Genomic DNA, 17,718 nt, shown 5'->3' with positions numbered 1-17,718 from the left:
GGGAGGGAGGGAGGGTGGGTGATGGGTATTGAGGAGGGCACCTTTTGGGATGAGCACTGGGTGTTGTATGGAAACCAATTTGACAATAAATTTCATATATTGAAAAAAAATAAAATAAAAATAAAAGTAATTGTTTTGAGGGGTAACCCAGGAAAACCACTGGTTGGGGGGGATCAGAAGTAAGATAAGGTAAAGAAGGCAGTAAGTAAAGAGTGCATTAGCCATTTACTCTGAAGGGGGTAAGTAGAGCATGATTCTCCTGGAGAACTCTGGTAGATGGTGTTGAACATGGCCCAGTTACCCAAACTGAACAATGAGAAAAATAAGGTATTTTCCACGAACTACTCATTCAATCATTGGTTTAACGCCTTTCTGAAGGCATTAACTCTGACATTTCTGGCTTGCCCTTCCCATAAGCCAAGAATGTCTCTATGGCCAGTATGAAAGCTCTCAGGCAGAAAGTCATACACATAAGTAGCACAGAGATGAGTGCCAAAGAGGTATGGCTTGGGCACTAATAACATCTACTACAGTGTCTCTTATCCAAAAGATAACTCTGGGGGTGCCTGGGTGGCTTGGTCAGTTAAGCGTCCGACTTCGGCTCAGGTCATGATCTCACGGTCTGTGAGTTCGAGCCCCGCGTCGGGCTTTGTGCTGACAGCTCAGAGCCTGGAGCCTGTTTCAGATTCTGTGTCTCCCTCTCTCTCTGCCCCTCCCCTGTTCATGCTCTGTCTCTCTCTGTCTCAAAAATAAATAAACATTAAAAAAAAATTCAAAAGATAACTCTGTGTTTCCTTCCTCAAGCTACCATCTTCCTTCCTTCCCTTTAAATACTGATTTCTAAATACTCCTTTCTCCACCTAACCTCAATTTACTTTCCCACTAAAATGTGACTTCTCCCTGCCTTCTGGGAAAAGGAGGTGGGGGTGAATGGGTGTTAGGTCATTATGATCTCTTAATGTGAACTTTAAGATGATGTCTCAGCCATCTATCTAGCTAAAATTTAGCTAATATACAGAAAAAGAGGCAGTTTATAAGTGATGGTATGTTCATGAGGAGTCTTAGAATATATTGAACATAATGTATAAGACAGGATTAAGAGACTCCCAGCAACAGACTTTTCAAAATACAGATCAAGGAAAAGCTTTTAGCTATAAACCACACACCAGGAAGTAAAAACAATTAGGCAAAAATTGAAATCACAGGACTGACTGAAATAATCAAGGAAGAAACTTAGAGAAAAGGGTACCAAGAATAGACTCTTGAGAAACTAGCTCTTCTCTCTTCTTATCTAGAGAAAAGGCATTGTTATTTCTATACCTGAAATCTAGTCACATGTTACACCTATCATTCTTTCTTCATCCTAACACCAAAACGTTCTCAAATCCACCATTTCCTCTATTCCCATTGCCTTTTCTCAAGATTCATTATCACTTGTCAGAACCACTAGAAACGTTTCTTTAAAGGTAGTCTTGAGTTGGGGATCTGCACCTTTTATCCTCTATAATGCTACCACAGATATTTTTGCAAATTCAAAGTTTAACTCTATCACTACTGTTCTCAAATAAAGCAATATTTGGACATAATAATCTGGCCCCAACATGTTTCTAGTCTCTTCTATGCCCTTATTCTCATTCACACAGTTCCCCACACTTTAGTTCTTGCTAATATTTGTGTTTGCACTTGTTTGATTTTATCCCCGAATTCACAATGTAGCTGCAGCAACTATAACAGTCTACGTAGGAAATTATAGTCTATAATCCAAATCTAGTCTGCCACCTATTTTTGTAAATACAGTTAGACTGGTACACAGCCATGCTCATCTGTTTACATTATTTATGGAGCCTATGGCTGCTTTCAAACTGTAACAAGAGTTGAATAGTTACAACAGAGACAGTACTGCCCCAAAGCCAAAATACTTTGTGGTATCTGGCACTTTACAGAATTAAGTTTGCTGACCCTTCACCTATGAGACAATATCAAACAGCCTCATATGTGAATAACTGGACTCCCAGAAGGAAATAAGATAGATTGAGTATGAAATAATATTTGAAGAAGTAAAGGCCAAAATGTGCCAAATTAAATAAAAATTATCACACAGATCTCAGAAATTCAAATGAATATCAAGCACAAGTTAAACACACACACATAAAAACCTTATTTAGGCAAAGCATAGTCAGATTACTAAAAATCAAAGATACAGAGAAAAATCTTAAAAGCAGTCAGAGAAAGAATGCTGGTTCCAGTATGGTGGCATAAACCCAAATACAGGCTATCATCTCACTGTTTACAACTAAAAACTGTTGGGGCGCCTGGGTGGCGCAGTCGGTTAAGCGTCTGACTTCAGCCAGGTCACGATCTCGCGGTCCGTGAGTTCGAGCCCCGCGTCGGGCTCTGGGCTGATGGCTCAGAGCCTGGAGCCTGTTTCTGATTCTGTGTCTCCCTCTCTCTCTGCCCCTCCCCCGTTCATGCTCTGTCTCTCTCTGTCCCAAAAATAAATAAACATTGAAAAAAAAAATTAAAAAAAAATAAAATAAAATAAAAACTGTGGACAAAATTCAAAAAGAAAAAAGAAAAGAAAGAAAAAAGAAAAAATTACTTGACAACTCTGAAAAGCAAACAAAAGCATATTATAGAGTGGAGTTAAACTTAGAAAAGCAACCCCCAGGAGAGTGAGCTTCCAGTTCAGTTCTTTTTTCCTCCTTTCTCTTTCCTCTTCCTTTTTCTCCTCTCCTCTTTTCTTTCTGGCCAGAGGAATTAAGGAAAGGAGCTCCTGAGTACTGGAGAATGGGGAGGAAATCCCAAAAAAGAGAAAAATGAAAGAAAGGAATCCTCTAATTCTGTCTATAATACAAGTCTTGGGCTCACTCTGGAGCCATACAGGTACAGGTCAGCCTTCTATTATAGACTCAGAACTGAACTGAGATTTGAAGCACCACCCACAGAAGGCAAGACCAAATTTGCTGTCTGAACCTAAATGGGTTGACAGTCTGCTAAAAGAAACAACAAAAATGTAAGTTTTCCTAAATTATAAGAAGCCCCCAAGTTTATAAAACATAACATTCACAATGTCCAAGATATAATCCAAAATTCTCACAATGTAAAAAAGCAAGAAAAACGTGATTAATTTCAAGGGAAAAAACAATTAACAGGTGCTAACCCTGAGGTGATCCAGATGTTCTAATTATCCAATGATACTTTTAAGCAACTACTGTAAATAAGCTCCATCAAGTCAAGGCACACACACTTGAACAAAAAATCCCTCAGAAGACATAGAGAAGCTATTTTATAAATTAACCAAATGTCAAATTTTAACTGGAAAATACAATGCATAAAATAAAAAAAAAAATTAACAGGTGGCTCACTAAAGGAAAAACGAACAGACTTGTAGGACAATATCAAATGTTACTGCTGATTGTCATCGGAATCTTGGAAGACATTCGGGCAGAATATTTTAAGAAACAATGGCATCCCAAATTTGGTGAAAGACAAATTTACAGATTCAAGAAGCTGAGTGTTCTTCAAAGAGGTTAAACTCAAAGAAAATAATGACTAGACACATCCAATCAATCTGCTGAAAATCAAAACCAAAACCCAAAAAAATTCCTGAAAGCAGAGAAACATGACATACTACAAAGAAGGGAATAAGATTCAAATTACCAAAAGTTTCCCATCAGAAATCATAATGGTAAAAAGACAGTGGAACAACATCATTAAAATATTGAAAGAAAACAAGAGTGTACGCAGAATCCTACATCCACCTAAAATATCCTTTAGGAATGAAAGCAAAATAAAGACATTCTCAGATGAAGAAAAACAAAGACAAGTTTATCCACAGCAGACTGCTGTACAAGAAATGCTAAAGTACTTCAGGCTGGAAGGAAATGTGGCACCTTCAGGAAAGAAGGAAGAACAGGATTAGTAAATATACAGCTAAACACAAAATACTACTTTTTCCCTTTAAGTTCTTTAAAATATTATGCCTATTGTCAGCAAAAAATAGTATACTGTATGGTGAGTGGTGAGTTTTTCAAAGCATGCAGCCATAAACATATATGCCAAGTATAACATAAAGGGGGGGGGGAGTAACGAAGTAGGGGGGAAAACGATCTGTATGGCTGCAAGGTTTCCCTATTTTAAGTGAAGCGTACAACAGTAGCTCTAAGTAGGCTGTGAAAGGTTAGGTATATATAATGTAATTAAAATACAAAAAGATAAACCCAAAAAGCCCAATAGATATATTAAAATTGATACCAAAGAATAATCCAAAAGAAAGCAGAAAAAAGAGGAATGAAAAACAAAGAAGAAAACATAAGACAATATAATGATAGCCAACCATATCACTAATTATGTTAAATATTAATGATCTAAACTCTCCAAATAACAGCCAAAGATTGACAGAGCAAGTTGAAAAAAGAAAAAAAAAAAAAAAAAAAAAGCAAAACCCAGCATATGCTGCCTAAAGGAGAGAAATTTTAAATATAAAAATACAGACAATTCAAAAGTACATACATGGGAAAAAACTTACCATCTAAACAGTAAGCATAAAAAGGCTGGAGAAACTATTTTAATATCATATTAAATAAGTTCAAGACAAAGAGTATTACTAAGGATAAAGAAAGATGTATCACAATGAAATAAAATAATAATTATCAAGAAGTGGGTTTTTTTTTTTATGTTTTTAATTTATTTTTGAGAGAGCACAAGCTGGGGAAGGGCAGAGAGAGAGGGAAAGAGGATCTGAAGCAGGCTCTGGGCTGACATCAGCTAGCCGAACGTGGAGCTTGAACTCACAAACCTGAAGATCATGACCTGAGCCAAAATCAGACGCTTAAGCCAACTGAGCCACCCAGGTGCCTCTATCAAGAAATTTTAATAATTATTCACATAAATGTACCTAAAACAGAGCCCCAAAGTACATGAAGCAAAAGCTGAGAAAATTAAAAGGACAAATACAAATCTACCATTAGAGTAGATATTTTCAATACCTGCCACTCAGAAACTGATAGAACTAGACAAAACTGAGTATAGACATAAAAGATCCAAATAACACCACCAACCAACTTGAACTAATTAATACAGAACTCTATGTGCAAAAATGGCAGAACATACATTCTTTTCAAGTATACATAGTATAATCACCATGGTAGATCATATCCTAGGAGATAAGGCTTATCTCAAATTTTAAAAGATCGAAATCATACAAAATATGCAGAATGCAATTAACAATATATATAAGAAAACACAAAATATCTTAAGATTAAATAAAACAATTCTAAATAATGTATGGATCAAAGATAAAATTCAAAAAAAATTAGAAAATATTTTAAACTAAATGACAAAGAATATTCAGAATATCAAAACTGTGGGATTCAACTAAAGCAGTGCTTAGATGAAAATTCATAGTTTTATTATTTTTTTTTAATTTTTTTTTCAACGTTTTATTTATTTTTGGGACAGAGAGAGACAGAGCATGAACGGGGGAGGGGCAGAGAGAGAGGGAGACACAGAATCGGAAACAGGCTCCAGGCTCCGAGCCGTCAGCCCAGAGCCTGACGCGGGGCTCGAACTCCCGGACTGCGAGATCGTGACCTGGCTGAAGTCGGACGCTTAACCGACTGCGCCACCCAGGCGCCCCGAAAATTCATAGTTTTAAATACTTATGTTAGAAGTCTAAAATCAATGACCTAAGATTCCACCTTAAAAAACTAGAAAAAAACAGTAAAGTAAACTCAAAGTAGAAGTTATACTGATAACAGAAAAGTCAATAAAGTAGAAAGTAAATCAATAATAGAGAAAATTAATAAAACCAAAAGTTGTTTCTTTGAACTTATAAACAAAAGTGAGAAACTTCTGGCTAATCTGATCAAACAAAAAAGAAAACTCAAACATGAAGAATGAAAAAGGGATTATCACCACAAATGCCACATAGAAAAGAATACTAGAACAATGTTATGAGTAACTTTCTGCCAAAATGTTCAACAATTTAGATGAAATGGACAAATTTTTCTAAAACCACAAGTTACCAAAATTGACATAAGAAATAAAAAATTTGAAAATCCCTATATCTATTAAAGAAAGAAACTAAATTTGTTAAAAGCATCCCAAAAGATAATTCAGATGGTATCCCTGATGAATTCTATCATATATTCAAAAAGAAATGAGACCAATTTCATGGAAACTTTAAAAATACTCCTTTAAAAATACAGATTATTGCCCAAATCATTTTATGAGACAAGAATACCTATAATACTAAAACCTGACAAAGACATTAACAGAACAATACCCTTCATAAATCTAAACCCAAAAATTCTTAACAAAATATTACCAAATTCAACAATACATCACATTGGGAGAAAGTTTTATACCAGGAATGCCAGGTTGACTTAACATTCAAAAATTAATTTAATTTTTCCCTTCTTTCTCTTAACATATAATAATTTCAACAAATGCAGAACAGGTATTTGCCAAAATTCAAAACACATTTATGATAAAAACTATCAGCAAAGTAGGAATATTAAAGAACTTCCTCAAATTGGAAAGACCATCAAAACACCCACAGTTTACATCATAATACTGAAAGACTGAAAGACTAATTTGTAATTATTTCCTCTTCAGATTAAGGAACAAGGAAAGATGGAACTTTCACCACTTCTATTCGGCATTGTTATGGAGATTCTTGTCACTGGAATAAAAGTTGGAGGAACATTTCTGATTTCCGGAAATCAGAAAGAATGATGATTGATTTTAGAACATTCCAGAGAATCTACAAAACAACTATTAAAATTAATTCACATCATTCACTACAGTCCATCTATTACACTACAAAGATTCACTTGCTTCATACAAATTCTGGGAAAAGCTCTTCCAGAATTCTGGTTGGTTCTTATTTCCTGGAGAAACTTTTCAGAGGAAGTTAAAGTAGGACAAACTAAAGACCCCACCACTGTGTTTCAGATGGTTTCAAGGCCAAAACATAGTTATAGCCTGTTTTCTGCTAGTAATTTCAGATTCCCTTCATCTTTGGCTAGCATTTCTGCTGGTCCAGGTGGCTGATCTTGTGAGGCAGTCACCAGGCCTTGCTCATGCCCGTTTACCATTATAACTGGACCAGAAAGTACCAAGAGACACCCAGCAGATCACCTGTGTGCCAAACCCCCAAGCTCCCTCATGTAACAGCAGCTCTACCTTCTCCCAATGATCTGATACATTAGCCCTGGGCGACTCCTTTCCCTAGAAATGGAGTGTCAAGTCTCAGAGGTAGCCATGCCTAAAAGTGAAACAGGACTCTGTAGTTTCTTCTGTTGGAAATGTTTCTCTTCTGAAAGCCAGGACCCTTTAAACCCCTACTGCTCAGCTACAGAGAGGAAGCATAAATTCCTCAGTGGATCACTGAGAGTGATGCTAAGCGGAGTCACTCCTATTGCCATGTGTAGTGGTTCCAGCTAGGAACCTTGTAGGGTATAATGTCAAATTGTAGGGTATCATCATCAGTTGTGCCATCAAAAGATTGTTTTGCTGCTCTATCTGGTCAGAAACTTCTTGATGTGGTGCATGATGGAACAGATGGATCCCATGATTGCTAAAAAAAAGTGGGTCGTTTACTCTGAAATGTTATGTGGGATCTTATGCTGATGGATCAAACACTCTGTAAGCCCTCAAACAGTAGCCAATGGTTGAGCCCCTGCAAGCTGTAAAGGCAAACTCATACTTAAAACATGTGTCAAGTCCAGTCAAAATGAATCATGGTCTCTGTGGAGGATGGTTAGATTCCACTACTCAGGCAGGACATTCAGCAACTCAGTTGCTGAATGAGTATTGATAAGTAGAAGTCTATTATTGGGTCTTTGCATAGCCATCATCAGTAATTTTTCCACAACACTTATAGGCCGAAAGAAACACCTAACAGTAGTGTTTATTAACTAGTTAGATCTAAATAAGTAATAAGAATTTATGTCCTATAAACTTAACCATTTGGAAAAAAACACATAAATTGAAAGAAAAATATTTTTATTTTGTTCTTGAATAGCCACAATTGCTTAAAAATAGGACATGTATGGGGTGCCTAGGTGGCTCAGTAGGTTAAGCCTCCTACTCTGGCTCAGGTCATGATCTCACAGCTCATGAGTTCGAGCCCCATGTCGGGCTCTGTGCTGACAGCTCGGAGCCTGGAGCCTGCTTCAGATTCTATGTCTCCCTCTCTCTCTCCAACCCCCCCCCGCACTAGCACTCTGTCTCTCCCCCGCCCCCCTCTCTCTCAAAAATAAACATTAGGAAAAAATTTTAAAAAAAAGAACAGGACATATACAATGCTAAACACTGCACAACTTCTCAAACTTGGAATCAGATTGAACATGCCACCCTCCTTTTCTGTTTCACACTAATTTGTGTGCAGTGGTTGATTTGTATCACAGCAACTACCAAAAACCCAACTTCAAAAAGATATGGCATCACCAAAAAGAATGTAGCATGACCTAATGTCAAAACTGCGAACAACTTTGGGGTGCCTGGCTGGCTCAGTGAGTTGAGCATCTGAGTCTTGATCTCAGCTCAGGTCATGATCTCACAGTTCATGAGTTCGAGCCCCGAACACTGAGCTGATAGTGTGGAGTCTCCTTGGGATTCTGCCTCTCCCTCTCTCTGTCTTTCCCCATCTCTCTCAACACAAATAAACTTAAAAAAAAAAAACAAAAAAACAACAAAAACTGTGAACAACCTCAAGCTAGTTATTTGTGACAGATGCTAACATGTTTCCTTTGAAATTCTGAAATATCTCATGGTATTCCTATGTGTCTGCTGTGGTGTTTCAGGGTGCCTCAGTGCAGTTTGGGAATCACTTAGCACACGCATGTGTATACCCACACATGTGCACTTCCTTTCTTACCTTAGTGGGCCCAGCACCTCCCACTAGGCTCTCTTATGACCTAACTCTAGTTATTGATTTGATGATAGCCAGTAGAGGAGAGAAGAGATGAGAATAGTAAGGGCAGCATAGTCCAGGAAACTACCCTCTAGGCTAGAAGCAGCCCACTTTTGCAGGCCCAAAGAGCTTGACAGAATTGGGGTTTCAAGGTTTTCAAGTGTATCAACTCAGATGTCCCATCTGAAGAGTTAGGGTCCTATTCATTTCCAACTAAAGCAGACACTGGCATAGAAGACTTGTTGAGAATTCAACCCACACTGGAGTTCTGCTACCCTTGAATTAAGTCTTGGGCCTAACCTTTAGCTTTTTTTTTTCTTTCTGCTGTAGAAGATGAGTTTCTTTACATGATGCTAAAGAAATAACTTAACTTTCTTGGGGCGCCTGGGTGGCGCAGTCGGTTAAGCGTCCGACTTCAGCCAGGTCACGATCTCACGGTCCGTGAGTTCGAGCCCCGCGTCAGGCTCTGGGCTGATGGCTCGGAGCCTGGAGCCTGTTTCCGATTCTGTGTCTCCCTCTCTCTCTGCCCCTCCCCCGTTCATGCTCTGTCTCCCTCTGTCCCAAAAATAAATACACGTTAAAAAAAAAAATTAAAAAAAAAAAAAAGAAATAACTTAACTTTCTCATTTTGCCCCCAATTACCTTCTGCCTTTGCTTTTCTCCAATCTATCAACATCAATCATCAACAACCATCTGATTATACTGTCCTTGTAAGTAATAACTTCCCTGAACTTCTAAAAAGCTTAAAATATTTGTACCCACCAGTGCATTCCTTCTACAGGAATTCCATTCCAATTCACCACTACTGAAAGTTTAACAATTGCACAGCCACACTGTATGCCAACGGTTATTAGTATTGGCACTCCATCTACAACCCACAGTGGGTCTAGCTCTAAAACCCCATTTTAAAGTCTACTTCCTCAGATCACTCCTGGCACCACAACTGTCTTAGGTAAGGCTCCCCCAGGAAACAGACTCTGAAATCGAGATATGCACACCAGGAGTTTACTGGGGAATATCCTCTGAACCAACAACTGTAGGAGAGTGAAGGAAGTAAGATGGAACAGAGGAATGAGCTGAATTGTAATGCAGTCACAGGAAGACCTCAGCCAATCCCATGTGGACCTCTGGTGTTGGGATAGATCTTCAAGGTTGTTCTGCCTTAGGGTAAGAGGGCCAGAGATTTATATCCCTAAAGAGTACATGTACTGGGTAGAGGCTGACCCTACAGAAGAGGCATGACTTTGAGGGAAGCAGTTCTCTTGGCTCAGGGAAAGCTTGGAAAAGGACTTAGCCGGCAGTTTTAGCTGCCAGTATTCCTAACAGCTGGGAGCACTTGTACATGAACAAAGGGATCTGGGTGGTGAACCAAGCACCCACCACACCACTACTGGGCTATTACACTATTTTAGCTAATGAGAGGAGAGAATTAGCATTTACCCTGCCTTCTCAGGAGGAACCACAGTTCATCATCAGTTGATGAGATAAACTCTTTTTCGCAGAAGAGCACCAGCTCAAAAATACAGAAAGAATTAACAGAAGTATAAAAATCATCATTTTGAAACCCCTAATGAAATAATTGACTCAGATAAGGATTATCAAAGAATGCTAAAACCATTAGTGAAAGATATTCATAGTGAGTGTACCGAAGTTATGACCTATGATTACCTGCTTATTGCACATGAAAAAAGGATACATTTACAGAGGAGAGATCTACTGGGTACCATCTTGCCAAAGTAATTAGACTGAGCATTATTAAACAGTGACACAACCTGAAAACATCTGGATAGGATGCAATATGTAATACTCAGTCCTATAAGCCAAATATTCTTGCTAAAAAATGTGTAACCAAAACTTAATGAAGCTTAAATCCTAACTGCCATTTATAGGAAATACAGGGATAGAAGACACGGAGACTAACAGTATCTGAGGTCCTGCCCTTAAGGAGCTAGATTTATAAGACATTCTAGAAAAGATAAAATATTAGTGACACAAAACTGATCCATGGTAGCCAGGGGCTAGTGGTAGGAGGGAATTTCCTGAAGAAACTTTTTAGAATGATGGAAATGTTCTATACTTGACTGTGGTGATGGTCCTAAGACTCTTCAAATAAACACTTTATTTTTTTTTTTATGTTTATTTTTGAGAGACAGAGAGAACGCAAGCAAGGGAGGGGCAGAGAGAGAGGGAGACCTAGAATCCGAAACAGGCTCCAGGCTCTGAGCTATCAGCCCAGAGCCCAAAGCGGGGCTTGAACTCACAAACCGTGAGATCATGACCTGAGCCAAAGTCAGAGGCTTAACCGAATGAGCTACCGAGGGACCCCCTCAAATGAACACTTGAAAAGGGTAAAATTTATTATACATAAATTAAACCCTGATTAACCTGACTCCTCTCCAAAAAGCTGAATATTTAATGTTTTTTAATTAAAAAGAGTATTCTGACTACTCTTGATTTTTTTAAACAAATATCTTAAAATGCAAAAGTATTTTTAAGTTAACATTTTCATTTTATTTTTAAGCCTAAACACAAGATTTTGTCTTAAGTTAGGGCTATTTTATTTCATATTTCATATTTCTACCTACCAATATGCCAACAGAGCAGTTTTTGCCTTAAAATACAGGATTCCAGAGACGTAAGAGCTATATGAAACAAATTATTACCTAATCATAAATACAGATATACAAACTCTAATCCAATCCCACATCACTAAAATACTCCTACAATAACATCTCTTTATCGTTCAAAACCATCAGTGTCTACTGAATAAAATGTAATTTGTACCTTGCTGTTCAAGCTGTCTCACCCTCTAACCACAGTCTCCATTTCCAAAATGAATTCCCACTGCTCTCCCTCATGAACACCTACATGATAGCTCTAACAGAACTCTTAATATTACCTGCACATAAACTGTACTTTCTCACCTTTTGCTCATACTTTCACGCCAGCCCAGAATGCCATTTTCTTTAACACTTTTGTAAGTACCCGTCTTTGTATTTTTCACCATTACCAGGTAATAAACTCAAGTGTAGAAACTATGTCTTATATAGCTTTATTGGGCCAATGGTTAGCACCAAGTAGTAATCCCTCAACTTTGTTGGACTGACTACTTAACCTCTTAAAACCAAAATCCCATGCATCTGATTTAAAAAGCTAAAGGAAGTAAATGGGTTTAGCTTAAAGAAAAGCAATTCCCCACTTTAACCATAATCTCTATTGTTTCTACTTTGTTATTCTACCACTTCAACTGACATACCCTGACTCTTCTGTATCTCCTGGTCTATCACTCCCCTCCTTGACATCACTTTCGTTTTTACCGAAGGATCAATCAATGTCACCAAACTTTCACTTTCTTTTTTTTTTTTTTGACCTCCAGTCACACTTTAACCTTGAACCAATTCAACCAACAGCTTTCCCATTTCTTTGCTGAGTGGAAAAACGTACAATATCATGCTGATTAGAGTTTTAAATATATAATTTTAATAGTAATAGCGGCAGCTGCGGACATTTAATGAACATTACCCTGTACTAACACAATGTGCTTTTAATAGTCCTATAAGGTTACAGGTAAAGAAACAGACAAAGAAATGCAATTAACTTGCCCAACTTAGAAAAAGGTAGTACCGGGATTTGAACCAAGGCAGTCTGCCTCTAAGGTAAATTTAGCCACAGAGCTATAGTTCTTCCCAAATGCAATGCTATACTGCCATTCACATACAGAAACGATCAAATATTCCTTTACTTATTTCCAGCCCAACCTTTTCCTCAAGCCAATGCTCCAATTTTGATTCATTCATTTGTATAAAAAATATATTTATTGAGTCAATGAATAAAGGAAATCATTATTCTCACATTCATCACAGTCACTGAGACCAAAAATTAGAATAAAACCTGATTTTTGCCCCATCTTTAAGTCCTCAAATGCCATATGTCCCCTCACTCTCGGCAGAAATCAACAACATTTAACAGCACTTAATGTGTCAAGCACTTTACATATATGGATTGGTTTAATCTACAAAACAATCCTCATTATTATTATCCCCATTCTACATACAAAAAAAGTAAGGCATAAACAACGACAAAAATAAACAAGCGGGACTATATCAAAATAAAAAGCTTCTGCACAGCAAAGGAAACTATCAATAAAATGAAAAGGCAAACTACAAAATTTGAGAAAATATATGCAAACCATATACCTGATAAGAGGCTAATATCTAAAATATATAAGGAACTCATATATATGTCCAATTAAAAATGGACAGAGGATCTGAAAAGATATTTTTCCAAAGAAGACATACAGTTGGCCAACAGGCACATGAAAATATGCTCAGTATCACTAGTCATTAGGGAAATGCAAATCAAAACCACGATGAGATTATTACCTCACACATAGAATGGCTATGATCAAAAACAAGAAATAACAAGTGTTGGCAAAAATGTAGAGAAAAGAAAAACCCGCGCACTATTGATGGAAATGTAAACTGGGCAGCCACTGCGGAAAACAATATAGAGGTTCCTTGGGCACCTGGGTGGCTCAGTAGGTTAAGCATTTGACTCTTGATTTCGGGTCAGGTCATGATCTCGAATTAGTGAGATCAAGACCCACTTTAGGCTCCACACTGAGCGCACAGCCTGCTTAGGATTCTTTCACTCCCTCTAAAATAAAATTAAATAATTAATTAATTTTAAAAAAAGGAAGAAAAAACAGTATGGAGGTTCCTCAAAAATTAGAAAACAGGGTCGCCTGGGTGGCTCAATCAGTTGAGCACCTGACTTTGGTTCAGGTCATGATTTCATGGTTCGTGGGCTCGAGCCCCACATTGGGCTCTGTTGCTGACAGTTTGGAGCCTGCTTTGGATTCTGTGTCTCCCTCTCTGTCCCTGCCCTGCTCATGCTCTGTCTCTGGGTCTCAAAAATAAACATTAAAGGGCGCCTGGGTGGCGCAGTCGGTTAAGCGTCCGACTTCAGCCAGGTCACGATCTCACGGTCCGTGAGTTCGAGCCCCGCGTCGGGCTCTGGGCTGATGGCTCGGAGCCTGGAGCCTGTTTCCGATTCTGTGTCTCCCTCTCTCTCTGCCCCTCCCCCGTTCATGCTCTGTCTCTCTCTGTCCCAAAAATAAATAAACGTTGAAAAAAAAATTAAAAAAAAAATTAATTAATTAAAAATAAACATTAAAAAATGTTTTTTTTAATTAGAAAATAGAACTACCACATGATCTAGCAATTCCTCATTATTTTTCCAAAGTAAATGAAAACACTAACTCAAAAGATATCTGCACCCCATGTTCACTGCAGCATTACTTACAATAGCCAAGACATGGAAGCAAACTAAGTATCTATCAATGGATGAATAGATTAAGAAAATGTGGTATATAGGGGTGCCTGAGTGGTTCAGTCTGTTAAGCTTCCAACTTCAGCTCAGGTCATGATCTCACCGTTCGTGAGTTCAAGCCCCACATGGGGGTCTGTGCTGACAGCTCAGAACCTGGAGCCTGCTTTGGATTCTGTGTCTTCCTCTCTCTCTCTCTCTCTGCCCCTCCCCCTGTGTGTGTCTCTCTCTCTTTCAAAAATAAACATTGAAAAAAAAGAAAATGTGGTATATATACACGATTGAACATTATTCAGCCATAAAAAAGAAATCTTGCCATTTACAACAGCATGGATAAATCTTGAGGGCATTGTGCTAGGTGAAATAAGCCAGGCAAAGACAAATACCTTAAGATCTTATCTATACGTGAAATCTAAAACCAAACAAAAGGGGCGCCTGGGTGGCGCAGTCGGTTAAGCGTCCGACTTCAGCCAGGTCACGATCTTGCGGTCTGTGAGTTCGAGCCCCGCATCGGGCTCTGGGCTGATGGCTCAGAGCCTGGAGCCTGTTTCCGATTCTCTGTCTCCCTCTCTCTCTGACCCTCCCCCGTTCATGCTCTGTCTCTCCCTGTCCCAAAAATAAATAAACGTTGAAAAAAAAAAAAAAAAATTTAAAACCAAACAAAAAACCTAAACTCATAAATTAACAGAGAACAACCTGGTAGCTGGGACGGAGATGGGTGGTGGGTAAAAACAGGTATAGGTGTTCACAAGGTAAGGTTATAAAATAAGTCATGACGATGCAATGTACAGTGTGGTGACTATCATTAATACTGTATTGTATACTTGAAAGTTGCTAAGAGAGTAAATTTTAAGAGTTCTCATCACAAGAAAAAAAAAGTTTTAAGTATGTGGTGATAGATGTTTATGCCTGTTGTGGTGATCATTTTACAATATATACAAAAATGGAATTATTATGTGGTACACCTGAAACTAACATGTTACATGCCAATTATTTCACAATAAAATTTTTCTTAAAACAATCTGAAGCATATAAGTTATATAATGTACCTAAAGTCACACAGCTAAAAAGTGGTAGAGCCAGGTTTTAAAACCAGTCTAGCTTCTGGGGTGCCTGGGTGGCTCAGAGGGTTAAACAACCAGCTCTTGATTTCGGCTCAGGTAATGATCTCACAGTTCATGAGATAGAGCCTCCTGTCAGGCTCTGCATAGATAGTGAGGTACCTCTCTTCCTCTCTCTCTGCCCCTCCCTCCCTCCCAAAATAAATAAACATTAAAAAAAATAATAATAAACTCGTAAAACTAAACTAGCTTCAGAGTCCAAGCTCTTAACCACTTCACTAGAATGCCATCAAAGTCACTGACTCCATTAGGCTTGGATCCCTCAACTACTCTACAGGACATCTAAAACATAATTCACAGTAATTCATTCAACAATGACTGTTATCTCGTTTGCCTTGTTTTTTCCTTGAACACAAGCTTCTTTCCACCTCAGAGCCTTTATAATTTCCTAAAACACTCTTACTCTAGATCTGACTTCCCATTATTATGATTCAACTTAAAGGTCTACTGCCAAAGAAACCTACCCTGACCACCCTACCTAAAATAGCTCCCCCACTATAAATCATCTATCAAATGAAATCAGTTTTCTTTCTTTCATAGTTACGTATCACTACCTGGAACTATCAGTTGTTTATTTCTCCCCTCTAGTGTGGAAGTTCTAAGAGAGTAGAGACCTTTTCTGTTTTGCTCACTGCTACGTCTTCAGCACATATAACAGAGCCTGGCACACAGAAGGCATTTGGTATTTACAGAATGGATGCCAAAAATTGTGCTATACATTGGGATTACTAAGATGAATATGATGTAAGTCTTATGCTCAATCAACTCTAGTCTTTATTCAATGGCTAACCTCTTCACCTGACATCTTAAACTTGTCCCTGAGATCTGACTTCTCTTACATCAATTATCTCCTCTCTCACTTCTTTCATTTCTCTTTCTCTACATACTGAACATTTCCCAGCCACTCTTCCATATTTGAATATCCTTCCCTCAACCCTGCAACTCCATTACCCCAACATCTAATGACTCCTCACCACATCTATGACCACTTCCTCAACAGTCATCAGTGACCTGGAAAGTGTTCTCACTTTTTTAAAGAGTTAACACTGCTAAGGACTTTCAATCCACTTTCTTAGGACCAGAGCTGCCACTGTCTCACAGCTGTCTTAACTTTTTATTATCTTTTTTTTTTTCAACTTCCTTTACTGTCTCCTTTTTCTCACACCTTTAAATTTGAAGCTCACTAGAGCTTCATGCTCTATCCTTGCTCCCTTCTCTGTCTGCTAGATCTCTTCTTCTACTCGAACTCAACTAGTACCCCTATTCAAATAATTACACTATTCATTCACAACCTAAATCCTAGCTCCACTAGCCCCATCATATTTAATAAGAAATGTGATTGAATTCTTAAGCAAATATTCAATAAAGGATAGTTGCAGGCTGACTTAGATAAAATAATGTGAACTAAAATAAGCAATAATGTTCTAAACAAGCACTAGAAGGCAATATTACACAACTTAAGGCTGGTTTCCATGACTACTTCTCGAAATACTTGAATTTTTCATAAATTGTAATTGACCGCTTGTACAAAAATGGATCAAAGACTAAAAATCACTCATAAATTTTATATGTGTGATTAAAATACATTAATTTTGTCTAAACCTGTTAATCTAGTTCCAGATGCACAAAACTGTATTGTTACATAAGTATATTAGTAGAAAGTTAAAATTGGAATATATCAGTAGTAAATCCTAAGACTGGAAGAACATACAAAATAAATTTAAATTCTTTGAGAGGGATCTGCAAAGATGTACCACAATTCAGAGACTCACAGCTCAAAATTATACCCACCACAGAAAACTGTCTAGTGAGGTTCTGTGCTATTTTCAAAAACATGAGCAAGAAGTAGACTTGTGCCACTGTGGCCTTCAGTTTGGATAGCAGAAGGTAGTGACATATATTTACATCCATCTAATAAAACTGCCCAATCCTGTCAACAATTATAGACATGAGAAGACTGGTTTACCCAGAAGTGTGAACAAAGCTCCATCTCTACAACTCTGCAAAGGATAAGAACCCCAGTACACTATGGTAAATTACAAACACCTGACTTACAGCCTAGACCCTTTCATAATGAAAGAAAAGGGCATCTTTTTATTGTCTAACACACTGAACATTCAATAAATACCATAAACTCTCTGTAACTTATTTGACAAAATACTACTATGCTTTCCCCATGTGTTGCAAGAAGCTGTGAGGAAAAAAAATGATGAAGCCAACTCCCAATTACCACTGTCAAAGCCAAGCTGGTGAAACAAGTCAGTCATCATCCTTCGGGGTATGTGGCATGTAAGGACAAGGAAAAGAAAACAATAGGAAAGCCCTCAGCAAACACACACACACACACAC

The 17,718-nt window shown here is 37.9% G+C and overlaps 1 protein-coding gene across 13 annotated transcripts in view; it reads right to left on the bottom strand.

The window, feature by feature from the left end:
- MYCBP2 (MYC binding protein 2) overlaps positions 1-17,718 on the bottom strand; it is a 290,879-nt gene that overhangs the window by 271,556 nt on the left and 1,605 nt on the right. The gene's annotated exons all lie outside the window — the stretch shown is intronic.

The sequence above is a fragment of the Herpailurus yagouaroundi genome, unplaced genomic scaffold (assembly GCF_014898765.1).
Source record: "Herpailurus yagouaroundi ecotype Mexico unplaced genomic scaffold, PumYag 164, whole genome shotgun sequence".
Lineage (NCBI taxonomy): Eukaryota > Metazoa > Chordata > Mammalia > Carnivora > Felidae > Herpailurus > Herpailurus yagouaroundi.
The sequence above is the reverse complement of the archived record's forward strand: the minus strand, read 5'-3'. Positions and strand labels throughout refer to the sequence as shown.